This window comes from Apium graveolens, chromosome 8, assembly GCF_009905375.1.
Source record: "Apium graveolens cultivar Ventura chromosome 8, ASM990537v1, whole genome shotgun sequence".
NCBI classification, from domain to species: domain Eukaryota; kingdom Viridiplantae; phylum Streptophyta; class Magnoliopsida; order Apiales; family Apiaceae; genus Apium; species Apium graveolens.
In genome coordinates this window covers 52,223,318-52,241,042 of record NC_133654.1, presented here as the reverse complement: position 1 = coordinate 52,241,042, position 17,725 = coordinate 52,223,318, and the positions used below count along the sequence as shown (strand labels likewise).

At 36.5% G+C, this 17,725-nt stretch overlaps 1 non-coding gene across 1 annotated transcript; it reads left to right on the top strand.

Moving 5' to 3' along the window:
* The first annotated feature begins 3,894 nt into the window (after positions 1-3,894).
* Positions 3,895-4,001, top strand: LOC141681212 (small nucleolar RNA R71). Its single transcript, XR_012558653.1, has one exon. It is a non-coding gene; the product is annotated as a small nucleolar RNA R71 (small nucleolar RNA).
* Positions 4,002-17,725: the final 13,724 nt, after the last annotated feature.

Genomic DNA, 17,725 nt, shown 5'->3' with positions numbered 1-17,725 from the left:
ACTGATTGTTACATGATGAGACAAATGGCCCCATGAAGTCAATTCCCCAAACATCAAAGACTTCAACCTCGAGAAGCATATTAAGAGGCATCTCATCCCTCTTGGATATATTACCCACATGTTTACATCGATCACATTTTAAAACGAACTGATGAGTATCTTTAAACAAAGTCGGCCAAAAGAAACCTGCTTGAAGAATACGAGCTGTTGTCTTTTCTCCACCATAGTGTCCTCCATAAGCCGTTGTGTGGCAATCTCTAAAGATCCCCCCCGTTTCGCTGTAAGGAATACATCTCTTGATGATTTGGTTAGCTTCTTGTCAAAAAAGAAATGGCTCATCTCACATATACCACTTCACTTCATGCAGAAACTTCTTCCTTTGAGCGTATGTCAAGTCGGGAGGCATGATATTACTCACAAGGTAGTTCAAAATGTCTACAAACCATAGTTCTTCCTCTTGCACTCCAAACAGCTGCTCATCGGGAAAAGACTCATTAATCAATGACTTATCTTGTGAAGTAGCAATTGGATCCTCTAAATGCAAGAGATGATCAGCAACTTAATTTTCAGTCCCTTTTCTGTCCTTGATATTTAACTCAAATTCTTGAAGCAAAAGAACCCATCTGATCAATCTAGGCTTCGAATCCTTCTTTGAGACGAGATATCGAATTGCAGCATGATCAGTGAAAACTGTCACCTTCGTCCCAAGCAGATAAGATCAAAATTTCTCAAAACTGTAGACAATAACCAAAAGTTCTTTCTCCATAGTAGTATAATTCACTTGAGTACCATTTAAGGTCTTACTAAGATAGTAGACCACATGAAATATGTTGTTCTTTCTCTGCCCAAGAACTGCTCCAACTGCATAGTCACTTGCATCGAACATCATCTCAAAAGGTTCACTCCAATCGGGTGCAATTATGACAGGTGTCGTGATTAAACTCTTCTTTAAGAACTCAATAGCAGCCACACACTCGTCATCAAACTTAAACGGGACATCCTTCTCCATAAGATTGCACAAAGGTTTAGAAATTTTTGAGAAGTCCTTGATGAACCGCCTGTAGAAGCCCGCATGACCAAGAAAACTACGAACTCCCTTAACAGAATTTGGTGGGGGAAGATTTTCGATGACCCCCACTTTGAATTTGTCCACCTCAAGACCCTTATTAGAGACCTTGTGCCCAAGAATAATTCCCTGTCGCACCATAAAATGACATTTCTCCCAATTGAGAACCAGATTGATCTCAATACACCTCTTGAGAATGTCGCCTAGATTCTGCAAGCACTCATCAAATGAATCACCAAACACAGAGAAATCGTCCATGAACACCTCCACATTCTGACCAATCATAGCAGAGAAGATAACCATCACGCATCTCTGAAATGTGGCTGGTGCTCCAAACAACCCAAAAAAAACCCTTCCAATGGCGAAAGTACCAAATGGACAAGTGAAAGTAGTCTTCTCCTGATCTTCTAGAGTGATGCAAATTTGATTATAGCCATAATAACCATCCAGAAGACAGTAATACTTATGCCCATCCAATTTGTCAAGCATCTGATCAATAAACGGCAGAGGGAAGTGATCTTTTCTTATGGCCTTCTTCAGCTTCCTGTTATCCATGCAAACTCTCCACCCCGTGACTGTTCGTGTAGGAATATGCTCATTCTTTTTAGTTGCTACCACAGTGATACCTCCTTTCTTTGGCACACACTAAACTGGGCTCCCCCATGAACTGTTAGAAATAGGATAGATGATCCCTATATCCAGCCACTTAAGAATTTCCTTCTTCATGACTTCCTTCATGATTGGGTTTGACCTTCTTTGTTTCGTAAAAGTAGGCTTGCTACCTTCCTCTAGCAGAATTTTATGCATACAATAAGAAGGGCTGATTCCCTTGATATCTGCTATAGTCCAACCAATTGCCGATTTGAATTCTCTAAGAATTCTCAAAAGCTTCTCCTCATCACTACCTGAAAGGTCAGATACAATAATAATAGGCAAAGTAGATGCATCTCCTAAAAATGCATACCACAAATGTTCAGGTAAAGGCTTAAGCTCAAGAGTAGGAGCTTCCTTAATAGATGGCTTGAGGCGCTTAGGAGCTTTGTTCAACTCCTCCATTCCCAGAGATTTAAAAGGCATATAAATCTTCGTCTCTCAGGGAGAAGCATTGAGAAATTACAATTGCTCATCCCCTTCATCATCTTCATTATTGGAATTCCCCAACAAGTCCTTCTCTAAGGCATCAGACCTTAGCAATTGATCTTGTTCTGAAGTAACCACAGAATCAACCAACTCCACTTTTAAGCACTCCTCGTTTTCTGTAGGGAACTTCATGGCATTGAACATATTAAAAGTTACATCTTGATCCATCACTCGCATGGTGAGCTCACCTTTCTTCACATCTATCAAGGTTCGACCAGTAGCCAAGAAAGGTCTTCCCAATATTATGGGAATATTCTTATCCTCCTCAAAATCAAGAATTACAAAATAAGCAGGGAAGATGAGTTTATCCACCTTGACCAAGACATCCTCCACAATACCTCGCGGATATGTAATAGAACGACCAGCCAAGTGCAAAGTCATATAAGTAGGCTTTGGATCAGACAAGTCCAACTTCTTGAAGATTGACAAAGGCATAAGATTGATGCTAGCTCCCAAGTCACATAGACACTTGTTAAATGACACCTTTCCAATGGTGCAAGGAATAGTGAAGCTTCCAGGATCTTTAAGCTTCAGAGGCAATTTTTATTGCAGCACAAAACTGCATTCCTCCTTGAGAGCAACGGTCTCTAAGTCATCAAGCTTCACCTTCCTAGAGAGAATACCTTTCATGAACTTCGCGTCACTAGGAATTTTCTCAAGAGCTTTAGCGAAGGGTATGTTGATGTGAAGTTTATTGAACACCTCCAGAAACTTCTCAAACTGCTTATCCAGCTTTTTCTTCTACAGCCTCTTAGGAAAAGGAGGTGGAGGATAGATCTGTTTCTCCCCTGCATTACCCTCAGGAGGAGTGTGCTCCACAGTAGTCTTCCTTGGTTCCACTTCTGCTTCCTTCTGCACTTCTTCTTCTTCAGCCTCAACTTCAGATTCTGAAGTCTTTGCTTTTTTAGGATTTGCAACCTTACCATACCTCAATGTAATTGCTTTAACATGCTTTTTAGCTTCCTTCTTGCCTGGTACCGTAGTATCACTTGGAAGCATGCCAGGTTGACGACTCAGTAATGCATTAGCAATTTGCCCAATCTGATTATCAAAGGTCTTGATAGACACAGTTTGGCTCTTGCACATGAGCCTCAACTCCTCCAATTTAGATTTTTCATTAGCTTGTGGTACTGCTGAAGTTGAAGTTGTTGCCTAGGGGCATATTACGGTTGCTGAAAACCAGGAGGGTTATAATGCTTTTTTATGTATGGCTGATAAGATTGTTGCACCGCATTCTGATTGTTGCTCCAGCTGAAGTTAGGATGATTGCGGTTATTTGGATGATAACTGGTTGGAGCTTGTTGCTGTGATCTCTAAAAGTTGCTCACAAATTGAGCTAATTTTCTAGAAATAGCGCACTACTTAGTTTCATGCGCCCCGCACAAAGCTCACTAACACTAGTGATTTGATTAACTCCATAATTCACCAAAGAGTCCACTTTCATCGTCAAAGCTTGAAGTTGAGCAGCTATAGCAGTACTTGTATCCACTTCTAGAATTCATACTACCTTCCCTTACAATATTCTTTGCATAGGATTCTGGTATTCATTAGCTGCCATGAGCTCAATCAACTCATAAGCTTCATTATAACTTTTGGCCCATAAGGCTCCACCAGACGCTGCATCGAGCATAGGTCTAGACTGAGTGCCTAAACTATTGTAGAAATAATTTATAATCATCCAATCAGGCATGCCATGGTGTGGGCACTTACTCAGCATCTCCTTATATCGATCACAAGCCTCAGACGGAGATTCTCCGGTTTGCTGAGCAAACTGAGTAAGAGCATTCCTGATTGCAACAGTCTTTACCATAGGAAAGAATTTAGTGAGAAACTTTTGAGCTAGATCCTCCCATTTGGTGATAGACCCTGGTGGTAGAGAATGTAACCATCACTTTACTTTATCCCTCAGAGAGAATGGGAAGAGTCGCAGCTTGATAGCATCTCTAGTCACCCCATTGAACTTGAAAGTGTCACATATCTCGATGAAATCCCTGAAGTGCACGTTAGGGTCTTCTGTAGGAGAACCCCCAAACTGAACTGAGTTTTGTATTATCTGAATCGTGCTCGACTTGATCTCAAAAGTGTTATCCGAGATGGCTAGTCTGATGATGCTCGACCGAATATCATTGATCTTAGGCTGAGAATAGTTCATCAGAGCCTTAGGATTTTCTGCTTGATCTCCCATCACTACTAAAGCTGGTTCATCGACTTTCTCTTCTTCTTATACTTTCTCTTCGTCCTCAAAAACTTCTTTTCAAATCACTACAACTTCTTCCTCGGCTTGATCCAGAGTTCTCTTACGAGCCCACGAACGCGTATGCATACACGCTCGCTAGAGTACCTGAAACATGACAAGGAAAAAAGTAGGTAAGTAACAATATCCGAGTCAATGAACTTTAATGATCACTGATGATAAACACATAAACTAAAAGTTAACATCATGTCCCCGGGCAACGGTGCCAAAAACTTGTTAGTCGCTAAGCACGCGCTATTATTTGACGCAAGTATACGCGATCACAAGTAATATAAGATATAAATCAGATTCATTCTCACAGAGGCTGGTTTAGGTTAATTTTGTGATTTATGCACTTATGCAATAATGATATGGCTATTATTCAATGCTAAGACGAATAACAATTTGGGTTTTGATTATACTACGATTAACTATTGAGAATTATACTAGAGAACATTAACTAAGAGATTAAAGATAATTGAATAATATATAACATAAACATGGGATTCTAACTTCATTAAGTACTTCATTCAATAGCCTTTTCATTCTTAACCTTAGCATGTAATGGTGATGACACTAATCAGATAACACAAAACTGATAAATGCCAACTTTCGTTGCATGATTAACATACTACCAGACATCCATAAAAGAGATAGAAGCTGAATAGATACCAATTATATTGAGACCCTGTATGTCTATAGAATTTGACAACATAACGGTTTAATACACAAGTTACCTATCGTGATTACATAGGGCAATTAATATGGTTAAAATTACATACGAATCATGCATAACAATAACACATGAACCTATGCTAGCATGACAAGTTCTAAACCCTTAAATTCAATGTCGCTTCATTAAGAATTAACAAGCTATCTTATAAGTTCATGACACTCATAAGCTGAATAAGCACAACCAATACTAGGATATCATAGAATCACCACACACTAAGGCATCGAAACAAATCAACTAAAGAAATCCATAAATAAATCCGCTAGAACCCCACGATAACGAATAGCCCATAATCGGACTCATCATCAACGTGGGTTCTGATGAAAGCATGGTATAACAAACGTAGTCTTTATAACAAAGAATAACAAAGTAAATAATCCAGAGTATTAGGTTCAACAAACAGGAAACGATCATCCAAGATTACAACTTAGAATAAAGATTCACAAGAATAAACTAGATCTTCTTCGACTTCACTGAATTGTGTTCTAGGTCTTCTTGTTGTCTTCTCCTTAAGCTCCGTTATAAAAAAATGTCTTTTTTATTGTCTTTAAATAGCTCCCCAATTAAACCAAAAGCCCAGAAAAACAGACTTCTAGTTAAAACAGGAAACTGAATTCCCGACCTGGCACGACCGCGCGCTTCACCAGCGCGGGCGTGCTGACACTCTGTTCCTCTGGCGCGGCCGTGCGCTAACAATCCGTGGCCGCGCCGGTCTTCTGGAAAAACTGGATTTGCCTTCTTTTATTGCTGTAACGAGTTAGTCTTCACGAGCTTTATTCCTTGGACACCATCCTAACACCATATTAGCATCAAATCAATGTTAATTCACCAGAATCCCGGATTAATGCCTGAAATGCAAAAACACTAGAAAACATATTAAAATAGCAACAACTTGAGTACAAATATACCAATTCAAATCTTAATGGAGCGTTATAAAGTGTCATAAATGCTACTCAACAGTTAGGCCTAAAATAACATAATTTTAAGTTATAGTACGCTAATTGACCTAATCGAGGTTAATTTGCCCTAATTGGAGCTAATTTGTCTTAATCGCGGCTAATTAGTATGCACATGCCACTAATTATCCCTAATTCATGTTAATCATGCGTGCGAATAAGTTAAACGGTCCTAAACATGGCTAGTTATATCACACGAGCCACTAATTACCCTTGATTTAGGTTAATTATCTGTAATATACATTAATTGACCCTAATCGGGGCTAATCCACATTAAACAGCTCTAAATGGGGCTAAGTTTAAAATCTTGAATATTCCAAAAATAATATTTTTTTTCAATTTTTTCCAAAACTTTTTTAAAAATATCCCAGGAGGGTCACCGGAAATCCTTCAGGAGGCTCTAGACCAGCCTCCGTGGAGGTTCCGGTCAGCCAAAGCCCCTCATGTGGAGGACTCGCCCCTTCCTGGTCAGCCGGAAGTGAACCTCCTAGTTGGCCGGGAGATGAACGTCCTGCTATTTTTTGCAGGAGGTTCTACTCGGCCCTAAGCCCCCCATGTGGAGGACTCAGCCCCTCTTCCTCTTGGTCAGCCATGGAGCCACCTCCATGGTGGTCCTGGTCGGCCGGGCCATGGAGCCTCTCAAAACTTTTATGTTCTTATTCTCGCGAATGCTCTAAACTTGTCCTAGTGAACGTTCTGCACTTATTCTAGTGAACGTTCTACTCTCGTTCTAGTGTGCGTTCTGCTCTTGGTCTAGTGAGCTTTCTGCTCTTCATGAAACTTATTTCCATGGACGTTCTATTCTTCATGAAACTTATTCTCGTGGATATTTTAGCCTTCGGGAAACTTGTTCTGTGGACATTCTATTCCTTACAAAACTTATTCTCGTTGGGCACCAAATTTTTAAAAACCTTTCATAAAATTTCCCAGGAGAGTCACCGGAAATCCTCCAGGAGGCCCTGGACCAACCTCCGGGGAGGTTCCAGTTGGCTAGATGCCTCCATGTGGAGGATTCGACCCCTCCTGCTATTGGTCGGCCATGAAGCCTGTGGCGCCCTCCAAACCCGGGTCAGAAGTTTGGGGTCCACAACACATATACATTATATAAACCTGTATATGGAATATTATTTGTAATGACCCTGCTTTACATAACCATGGATCGAAACAGGTTAAAGTATGAAAACAAGCCATAACCTTAACTTTTATTACAACGTACCAAATCCCAACTAATTTAACTTACAACTGATAATGAAAGTATTCTATTAAGCTTACACATCTTAACTATAATATAAAGCTTCTGCCGGCTCAAAGCAACTCGTTCTGGAATCCTAGCTCGCACACTAGACTGTGACACCTCATTATCAACCATAACCTTCTTAGCTGTAAAATACATAAGAAGATTCGCAAGAGTGAGCTAACTAGCTCAACAAGTCATAATGACAATAATTAAGGTTAAACAATGATCAAATGAGATGATTCAGGAGAATCGAGTTTCTTGTTAAGCAATCATTAGAATTGGATATTCATTTTAAATTTTAAAACCAAGGTTAGGCTGCTAATCAGTCACGCACTAACCCCGAGCAAGACACACGACTATGCTCTATAAACTGGATCCAAGGCACACCTTGACCTAATTCGACCATAAATCAGGTCCACATACAGAAAACAATCCAATTCTAAAGCAGTTCAGTATGATAAACAATATAACTCAATAAAACAAGATTATAATCAATAATGATAAACATTTGTATAAAAGCATGATGCGATACATGAGTATCATGAAGGTATATCAAGGTAAGTATAAGAAATGGCCTCCAGCCTGTAAGAGAATCATGTATTAGATGATTAATAATTTTTCAAAGTTTAGTTCTTTGATGTTACCAAGAATGGTTGGGGTATAGAAGTTTATGTATGTTCAAACAATTCTGTTCCAGTATTTTGTGGTTATATATTAGAAGAGTAGTATCATATTTGTGTGGTTTAGTATCCGGAGGATCAACAAGGGATGGTTTACAAAGAATAAGGCTTACGGCTCAAAGATCAAATGATGTGATCCAGGTTCAAGGCTGTAGGATTCAAAGTACTCACAATATAAAACAAAGCTATTTTTAATATTAACAATATGTCACAAGAGAATTTAGGGATATTTGCAATATATCTCAAGAAAGGTTTAGAAGTACTTGCCTTATCACAAATGATTCCAACTTCACCTGTACTCTTCTAATGACTCTATTCAACAACCACTCGTCTGCTTTTCCTATGCCTCGCTTCTATTGTCTTATCACTTGCTTTATTTTCTATGCATCAATTCCATTTTCTGATCACCTGCTTCCCTTTCTACGCCTTGCTTACTCTGTTAGGCATCATAATTATCTATCAATATTCATCTCACATTATTCTAATCATCACATGGACGTCATAAGGTTTCATCTACCATTCGTTTCACCCAAATCCGATTTACGGATTGAAAGATACGATCAAAACAATCATATAATATATACATACGTATTTAACACATCAATCAGCTCACATTTAACACATAACCCGTAACATGTTCAATGAAAATAATTTTTCAACGAAGATTCGGGGTCAAAATAATTTTCCAGGTATTTAATACGAATTTTTGAACATTTTTCGGAATTAAAACGGGTCGTTGGATCAATTCTGGGTAATAAAGAGAGTCTGATTACTCAAATCTGACTCTAAAATAATTTTATAATAATTATTGAGCCTTAAAAATAATTTAAAATAATATTTTAAAGCTCAAAATTATTTTTCAGGATTTTTAAATCATTTTAAAATAATTAAATCAAATTAATCAATTAATTAATAATTAATTAAATCAATTAATCAATTAATATTTAAATTTAATTGATCAATTAAATAATTAATCATTAATCACTAATTAATTAAGATTTATAAACATTTAAAAAGAAATTTTGAAATTATAGTAAATAAATAAATAAAACAAATTTTGTTTTTAGAAAAAATATAAATTCCAAGGTTTAAAGTGTAAGATTTGAAAACTTCCAGTCGTAAGTTGAAAAGTGTGAGTTTTTTAAAACTATCAGGGTTTATTTGCAAATCCTAAAACTCGGGGGACTTAAAGTCACCACCTTCAAAAATACAGGGGCCAAACCATAAATTATCTCCGGCGACCCCCGCCGCGTCGCCGGAACTGTTCGTTCGGCTTCGAACGGGCACCCGATTTTCCAGAAACGCATAATCGAGTATCAGCAATTCATCTATAACTTCTAATTCTGCAAATGGACGCGAAATCGACCGGAAAACATCGAAGAAACTCGCTGTCCGATCTGCTCGATACTAAGTCCGTTTAATTAACTAAAAATCACAATTCGACTCCTGGGAATATTTTCAATACATTGATGGTAACCGATTTTATTGAGAATCAACAAAAAAGAAAACCCTAATTTATATTAAGAACATTCAAACTACTAAAACCCTAGTTCATCAATTCGAGAATCAAATACAAAATTAAACACGTTATTGGACTCCAAATCGGTCATATAATATACCAAAATCATCAGGATGAAAAGCTCTACAACATGCAACCATCAAATCATCCAAATAAAAATTAGTAATTTAAATCAAATTAATTCAAATTTAAATAAAAATATAGAAAATAAACCTTTGATTCTGCAGTTGTAAGGCTTATTGATTCTGATAGAACCCCTCAAGACCTTCGTTTTGAGTACTTGAGCTTTCCAATCGGAATCCGGTAACGCCTTGAAATTGCAGTTTGATTCTCAGAAGTTTATATGAATATACTGTTTTTCTCTGTAAAATTATATCATTACTGACTCCAAATGATTTTATGCACAAAATAAAATACGGTAAGGGCTATTTATAATTACGGAATATTGGTACCCCGTTTGGATCATACCGGATATAAAATATTACGTTTAACCGAGAAAACATTTCCAAAACGGTACCGGTTTTGGGATAATTATCCAAATCTATAGAATTTGTACTGCGGTCTTGGTCTCAGCGCCTGGTTACACGTACTACGAGGTGATAATTATAATAGTTTAATAAAAAGATCCCGTTTATCGAAAATACGAGTTTTATTGATTTACCGAAACAAATTTTGCATCAAAAATATTGCACCGAGACCCGCACAGGACAAACCGTACGCCGGATCGAAAAAGTCAAAACATGAAAAATGCTCGGAATATTGCAATTAGGTTTGGAAGGAGTTCTCGGAAGAGTTTCGGATTACAAAAACGTAAAAACGGTTAAGGTCGGCTGGTTCCCGATTATACAAAATAGTTTATAAATACTCGGAAAAATAATTTATTAAATCCATAAATTTTCTATAAAAATCATAATCAACATAAAAATTGATAGAAAATATCAAAATTATCTATACTTTATTTTGGACTTATTAAAATTAAAATACTCAAATTATATCATATTTACATATCCAAACACAGATATCACTTCACAAATAATTCACCAAAATACATATAATAATCACATAATATCTATTTATTAACAACAATAATTTCACGTCATATCCCGGATATTACATCCTCCCCCCTTAAAAGGATTATGTCCTCAAAATCACTCAAGTAATAACTCAGGTCACTATTTCATGTATATCACTTTCTGAACCAATAACTCAGGGCACTATTTCATGTATATCACTTTCTGAACCTTAGGTTATTCTTTCAACCCTCGGGTTTCCACAATAATCTTACTAGTTTTATAACTTTCTTTCTTAACACTTTCTCTTTCTTTTCTATAATCCCTATTGGATCCTCAACATAGGACAATTCTGCCTGAAGTTCTATCGGCTCATATTCTATCATATGTCTAGAATTCTATATTGTACTTTTCTAACCATGCCACATAGAAACATTGTGAATATGCTACCCATGCGGGGTAACACTAATTCGTATGCTATCTTACCGATATATTTCAAAATTTCAAAAGGTCCAACGTATCTCAGACTCAGATTTCTTTTCTTTTCCGATCATGGATGATTCCTTTTTCACAGTGACACTGTTAACAATATTAAATATCCTTCTTCAAATTTCGTACTTTTCCTAACTTGATCTACACATTTCCTTTAACAATCCTGTGTGGCACTTAACCTTTTCTAAATAATCTCGACAGCTTCTTTTATCTGTTGTACTAACTCTAGTCCAAGTATTTCACGTTAGCCGTATTCATCTCAATATATTGGTGTTCGACATTTGCGTTCATAAAGAGCTTCGTAAAGAGGCATTCCGATATTGGCATGATAGTAGTTATTGTAATAAAATTCCACTAAAGGCAAATGCTCGTCTCAATTTCCTTTGAAATCAATGGCACAAACACGTAACATGTCTTCAATTGTTTAGATCATTTTCTCGCTCTTTGTCGTCAGTCTGCGGATGATAAATGGTACTCATATTGAACTGGGTGCCTAATATTCTTGAAAACTTTCGTAAAATCTTGAATTAAATCATGGATCTTAATTTGATACAATAGACGCAGAGATCCCATGACAACTACTATTTCCTTTAAATACATGTGAACCAACTTATCCGGTGAATATATGTCCTTAATAGGCAAGAAATGAGCTGATTTAGCCAACTTGTTTACCATAATTCAATTAGCATCATAGTTTGCTTTCGTTCTTGGTAATCTGACTATGAAATCCAGAATAATATACTCCTATTTCCATTCTGTCTTTTTAATGGTTGTAATAATCCACTAGGCCTCAGACACTTGCCTTACTTCTTTGTTATGCCTAACACTTTCTAATCCATTTTGAAATTTCCTTTTTATAACTGGTTAGCAATTTTCTTCTTTAAATTTCTGTATATTTTGGCATTTCTTGAGCGGATTAAATACTTAGGATTGTGAATTCCCTTTAGGATCTCATTCCTTAATTCTGCCACTCGTAGCATCCAAGTTCTGAAAGAAAATCTGAGGATACCGTGATCATTCTTTTAAGTGCATAAATTTCCTCTCATTAAACTGTTAACATCCTGATCCATTATCTTCTCTTGACATCTCTTTATCTTTTCTTAACAACTCTGACTGAAAGGTCATACTACCCATCCTTGTTTCCTTTGGATTATATATCTGACTTTCAACTCCATCTTCTGAAATTCCATAGGTAATTCTTTTCGGTGCAGTTTCTATGTTTATTTCTCCTTTTTGCTTATTGTTTGCCACTATATTTGCTTTTCGTAGTGAATACATACTTCAAACTCTTATGGTCCGTATAGATCTTACACCTTCCTCCATACATGTAATGTTTCCCAATCTTTCAAAGCAAATATTATTATTACTGCTAATTCCAAATTATGAGTAGGGTACTTCTACTCATAAGGTTTCGGTTGTCTGGATGCATATACAATAACTTTATTGTGTTGCATCAACACACCTCTTATTCCCTTATGAGAAGTATCACTATGAACTGCTAAATCTCCTTGATATTTTCAAAGTGACAAAGCAGGTGTTGTAACCATTCTCTCCTTTAACTCCGCAAATCTTTCTTCACCCTTCTTCATTTCATATAAACTTCTTGCCTTTCCTGGTTAGCTTCATCAAAGGTATTGTAATTCTCAAGAAATCTTGAACAAATTTCCGATAATAACTGGTCAATAATAAAACTTCTTACTTTTGTTGGTGCTTTTGGTCTCTCTTTATTCATAGTAACTTTAATCTCTGCTGGATCCCCTTTGGTCTCCTCATCATTGACTATTTATTCTTAGAATTATACTTCCTATCATCCAAGCTCTCATCTTGAAAACTTTACATACAACTTTTTTCTTCTCCGATTCCCCAGTTATCATTAAAGGCTTTGTTTGGTCCTCCATTGACTTTAAGCAACACAAATACAGCTTATCTAGATATTCCTTAAAAATTTCGTCCATCAAGTTTAAATATTACTGGTATATCGGTTAATCCAAATGACAATACTAGAATTTTATAACAACATTACCTAGTTCTAAAAATTATCTTTGATATGTCCATAGGTTTAATCTTCAATTGATAATACCCAAAGCTTAAATCAATCTTAGAAAATATTATGCTTCTTTCATCTGATCAAACAAATCATTAGTTTAAGGTAACAGATACTTGCTCTTGATAGTAAACTTGTTGAGCTTTCACTAGTCGACACATAATCTCCTACTTTCATCTTTTTTTATTAATAAATAATACCGGTACACCATATAGGGTACACTAGGTCTAATTGCTCCTTCTTCTAACATCTCTTGCATTTGCTTTGCTAACTCCTTCGTTTAAACTGGCGCCATTCAGTGCGGGGCCTTGGACACTTGTTTCATTTCAGTTGCTCAGTCAATCACAAACTTAATGTCTCTATCTGGGGGAAATGTTGGGAACTTGTCTGGAAACATATCTTGAAACTCATTAATTACTATAAAATCTTCAAATTTTGTTTACTCCTGACTTCTATTCATAATCACCGTAGTGCTTACCTTTTGGTCACCGTAACCTCTTAGATTAAGTCATCGTTAATAAATTCTTTACCTTCCTTCATCTTCTAAACCTCGTCACATTCTCATTTGGCGTCTTCAGAACTATCTTTTCATCACGACGGTCTATCTGAGTATCACGCTTATATAGTTAATCCATTCCTTAGAATAATGTCAAATCCTCTTACCTTAAATGATATCAATTCTTCATAACTTATTTCCAGAATCTCAATTCCACCATTGGTACTCACTTATTTAACACTTACACGTCCTTGATTTGCTAGTCCTTTAGTCATGATCTTATCAATTCAACAGGGTAATTCATCTTATCAACAAAACCTTGAAAGATAAATGACCAAGTTGCTCCCACATCTTTCAATACTTTAACGCATAAGGTATCCACAATTATTATTCACGTCATCACATCCGTATTCTAAATAACATATTTCATAGGAAAATCGCAAACTCTCATTCTCGGAGACGTATTCCTTATTAGAGTGGATTCCCTTGACTCTTAGTGCATCCCTGACTGGGGCTAGTGATTTGCAATCCTCTCCATATGCCCTTATTTTCTTTCCATGCGTGAGAGGTAGATGGATCTTCGTCCGCTTGATTCAGGATACGTTGATTTTTGTTTGAAAAACTTTTACAAGGAAAGACAGTACAACGAAACAACCAGAAGGATTCACAATTTAATAAACTTAGAGTTGAATAGAAAGAAGAAGTAATGATTTGAATATGAATGAGACAACCACATTGGTACTTAAGATGGCCAGTCTTTCATAACATATAACATACAACATACGATTAGGTGGTGTCCCACCCGACCCTTCGTTATTCCGACAAAGCGTCTCACCATAACACTGCTTGTCCCAATCAGAAAACAAAAGTTGAGATGAAAATTTAAATTTGAAAGGATTGCAATATTCTTCTTTTAGAAAAGTCTGGAAAACTTCCCAATCTTCTTCAGTCATGCTCAGGCTTCTGTTAAATCAATGAATTCTTTGAACTCTGATAGTCCTAGTAATTGGATGAATAGTTACTCCATACGCTGATTCTGTTGTTAATCTTATCAAACAATATTTGCACCATACTGTTAGGAATAATCAACTTCTTCATAATCGCGGGTTACTTTGTTCTATGAATTAACAATACAAAGTCTGAAACAAGTATCCTTCCAGGTAATCCAGGTCTTTTAACAAACAAGAAACTCAAGTAGTAACTTGACAACCAATGTTTAAAACTTATTTTATTCAAAAAGGCTTTTAGAAATTTTGTAAGGGAAAATCTTTTCCGAAAACTGGTTTAAAAATTTTGAAAATCACACATCTGGTTGTCCTCACTATATGAGTTGGTTGTCGTCCTTCCTACAACAAGATACCAAGTTAAGGAAACAATCACACAAAGGTCCATTCACTTCCATTTATCTTCTCTCCTTCATTGAGTCTATCACCTTCCTTAACCGACAAAAACTTCAGTTATTGTGGCATGTTATCTTATTCGTAGCTTCACATCAAAACTTCCATACCAGTATTACCTCTGTCATCATCTTTGCAGTCGTTAAATAGAACATGTTATCCAACAGTCAACAAGTCGGCTGATGTCACATCACATGGTTACAATATCTATGTCCCATCGTCATAACACCATTATCTAACTTCAAGAGAGTTCCAGATCCATACTCTTCTCTAATTTCTTTTCAAAACTCATCCAATCCCTTCCACAGGCTAATCAGGGGTGGCCTATTTACTAATGGCGTCTTGTAACCTGGTAGCAGCTATCCTCCGGAACACTTAAATCTTCTTTCTAAACTTCTTCTCACCTTTATTTATATCTCAGGTACTCACCATTTACTGTAGCTCTTGAATCCATCCTCATAAGTACTGTTGCTTTATTGGACAAGTTTTAAACTGGGTTATAGAATAGAGTGTAGGGTAAACGGAAGAGATACACTCACAACTGAATGTCCAGTAGAACAAAAATAAAGAGATGAAGATTCTTAAAAATAATAGGCTTATATCAAGAGGTGGTAAAATAGAGTAGAATAGCTCGAAGGGGTGTGGCTGTAATAGTAAGAGGTAATACAGTTAATACTGATGGAAGAGCAATGTGCAAGTCAAATATGGAAGAAGATGACGGTCTTCGAATGAAAGGCTCCAATTGATCAGATGTCACATGGAAAATAGGATCTGCCATTGTCGTTATCTGGAAATCACCTTGCAGGATAAGAATCTCGAATCACAACACGAATCGTACCGAAAGCCGACCATATATCATTCTCACGACGTCCTATCTTTCTATTTTCTATTCCTAATCCTAACCCTTTACCCAATCCCGACAATCTAGGCTTGTTTCAGTGACTTATAACCTGTAGCTCTGATACCAACTTGTGGCGCCCTCCAAACCAGGGTCAGAAGTTTGGGGTCCACAATACATATATATTATATAAACCTTTATAAGGAATATTATTTGTAATGACCCTGCTTTACATAATCACGGATAACAACAGGTTAAAGTATGAGAACAAGCCACAACCTTAACTTTTATTACAACATACCAAATCCCAACTACTTTAACTTACAACCGATAACGAAAATATTCTATTAAGCTTACACATCTTAACTATAATATAAAGCTTCTTCCGGCTCAAAGCAACTCGTTCCGGAATCCTAGCTCGCACACTGGACCGGGACACCTAATTATCAACCATAACCTTCTTAGCTGTAAAATAAATAAGAAGATTCGCAAGACGGAGCTAACTAGCTCAGCAAGTCATAATAACAATAATTGAGGTTAAACAATAATCAAATACGATGATTCAGGAGAATCAAGTATCTTGTTAAGCAATCATTAGAATTGGATATTCATTTTAAATTTTAAAACCAAGGTTAGGTTGCTGATCAGTCACGCACTAACCCCGAGCAAGGCACACGACTCTGCTCTATAAACTGGATCCAAGGCACACCTTGGCCTAATTCGACCACGAATCTGGTCTGACCACGAATCTGGTCCACATAAAAAAAAAACTATCCAATTCTAAAGCAGTTCAGTATGATAAACAATAGAACTCAATAAAACAAGATTATAATCAATAATGATAAACATTTGTATAAAAGCATAATGCGATACATGAGTATCACGAAGGTATATCAAGGTAATTATAAGAAATGGCCTCCAGCCTATAAGAGAATCAGGTCTTAGATGATTAATAATTTTTCAAAGTTTAGTTCTTTGATGTTACCAAGAATGGTTGGGTATAGAAGTTTCTGTATGTTTAAACAATTCTATTCCAGTGTTTGGTGGTTATATATTTGGAGGGTAGTATCATATTTGTTTGGTTTAGTATCCGGAGGATCAACAAGGGATGGTTTACAAAGAATAAGGCTTACGGCTCAAAGATCAAATGATGTAATCCAGGTTCAAGGCTGTAGGATTCAAAGTACTCACAATATAAAATAGAGCTATTTTGAATATTAACAATATATCACAAGAGAATTTAGGGATATTTGCAATATATCTCGAGAATGGTTTAAAAGTACTTGCCTGTTGTGTATATGTTATGTACTTGATGATTTCATTAACAAAACACCTTGGTAGATTTTACTTACTGAAAAATGTAGCACTCGACGGATAAGGATTATAGTCCCGACGGATAACTCAATATAGTCCCGACGGATGTTGATTTATTATACATCGAGTGAGTAGCTTATGTAACAATAAGTCTGTAGCACATTTCTGCATATACATTGTTTAGATTCTGTAGTAGTACTCAAGTCATGTTGACTTTAACTAGATATGCAAAATAGGTTGATTAATTGTACATAGATGATGTCTTGTAATTCTGCATAAATGAAATGAAGTCAAGTGCCTGATTGCTACCCGACGGATAAATAACAATGCCATTCGACGGATGATCAACAAGACAACGCGATGGATGATCATGAACTCGATGGATGATTATGAACCCGTCGGATAAAGAATTCAAACATCTGTTGATAGTGACAACACAGTCACATGCGTCGAGTGTATACAAATGGAATGTGGAAGCCTATTCAACTGGGTTTTAGAGAACAAAGAAGCATTTCCATTTCCATGCTATTATGAAGATATTCAAAGATGCTGGAATAGAGTAATGAAGTA